The sequence below is a fragment of the Bison bison genome, unplaced genomic scaffold (assembly GCF_000754665.1).
Source record: "Bison bison bison isolate TAMUID 2011002044 unplaced genomic scaffold, Bison_UMD1.0 scf7180017864103, whole genome shotgun sequence".
Classification (NCBI taxonomy): domain Eukaryota; kingdom Metazoa; phylum Chordata; class Mammalia; order Artiodactyla; family Bovidae; genus Bison; species Bison bison.
In genome coordinates, this window is record NW_011494675.1 from 89,722 (window position 1) to 91,519 (window position 1,798).

Genomic DNA, 1,798 nt, shown 5'->3' on the forward strand with positions numbered 1-1,798 from the left:
ATTGATATTTCTCCCAGCAATCATGATTACAGCTTGTGTTTCTTCCAGTCCAGCGTTTCTCATGATGTACCCTGCATATAAGTTAAATAAGCAGGGTGACAGTATAGAGCCTTGATGAACTCCTTTTCCTATTTGGAACCAGTCTGTTGTTCCATGTCCAGTTCTAACTGTTGCTTCTTGACCTGCATACAAATTTCTCAAGAGGCAGATCAGGTGGTCTGGTATTCCCATCTCTTTCAGAATTTTCCACAGTTTATTGTGATCCACACAGTGAAAGGCTTTGGCATAGTCAATAAAGCAGAAATAGATGCTTTTCTGGAATTCTCTTGCTTTTTCCATGATCCAGCGGATGTTGGCAATTTGATCTCTGGTTCCTCTGCCTTTTCTAAAACCAGCTTGAACATCTGGAATTTCACGGTTCATGTATTGCTGAAGCCTGGCTTGGAGAATTTTGATCATTACTTTACTAGCGTGTGAGATGAGTGCAATTGTGCAGTAGTTTGAGCATTCTTTGGCATTGCCTTTCTTTGGGATTGGAATGAAAACTGGTCTTTTCCAGTCCTGTGGCCACTGCTGAGTTTTCCAAATTTGCTGGCATATTAAGTGCAGCACTTTCACAGCATCATCTTTCAGGATTTGGAATAGCTCAACTGGAATTCCATCAGCTCCACTAGCTTTGTTCATAGTGATGCTTTCTAAGGCCCACCTGACTTCACATTCCAGGATGTCTAGCTCTAGGTCAGTGATCACACCATCGTGATTATCTGGGTCATGAAGATCTTTTCTGTACAGTTCTTCTGTGTATTCTTGCCATCTCTTCTTAATATCTTCTGCTTTTGTTAGGTCCATACCATTTCTGTCCTTTATTGAGCCCATCTTTGCATGAAATGTTCCCTTGATATCTCTGATTTTCTTGAAGAGATCCCTAGTCTTTCCTATTCTGTTGTTTTCCTCTATTTCTTTGCATTGATTGCTGAAGAAGGCTTTCTAATCTCTTCTTGCTATTCTTTGGAACTCTGCATTCAGATGTTTATATCTTTCGTTTTCTCCTTTGCTTTTCACTTGCCTTCTTTTCACAGCTATTTGTAAGGCCTCCCCAGGCAGCCATTTTGCTTCTTGCATTTCTTTTCCGTGGGGATGGTCTTGATCCCTGTCTCCTGTACCATGTCACGAACCTCAGTCCATAGTTCATTAGGCACTCTATCTATCAGATCTAGGCCCTTAAATCTGTTTCTCACTTCCACTGTATAATCATAAGGGGTTTGATTTAGGTCATACCTGAATGGTCTAGTGGTTTTCCCTACTTTCTTCAATTTAAATCTGAATTTGGCAATAAGGAGTTCATGGTCTGAGCCATAGTCAGCTCCTGGTCTTGTTTTTGCTGACTGTATAGAGCTTCTCCATCTTTGGCTGCAAAGAATATAATCAATCTGATTTCTGTGTTGACCATCTGGTGATGTCCATGCATAGAGTCTTCTCTTGTGTTGTTCAAAGAAGGTGTTTATTATGACCAGTGCATTTTCTTGGCAAAACTCTATTAGTCTTTGCCCTGCTTCATTCCGTATTCTAAGGCCAAATTTGCCTGTTACCCCGGGTGTTTCTTGACTTTCTACTTTTGCATTCCAGTCCCCTATAATGAAAAACACATCTTTTTTGGGTGTTAGTTCTAAAAGGTCTTGTAGGTCTTCATAGAACCGTTCAACTTCAGCTTCTTCAGTGTTACTGGTTGGGGCATAGACTTGGATTACTGTGATATTGAATGGGTTGCCTTGGAAACGAACAGAGATCATTCTGTAGT

General features: G+C 40.7%; 1 pseudogene; it reads right to left on the minus strand.

The window, feature by feature from the left end:
- The window catches only part of LOC104987631, a 3,690-nt pseudogene that overhangs the window by 1,310 nt on the left and 582 nt on the right, over positions 1-1,798 (minus strand).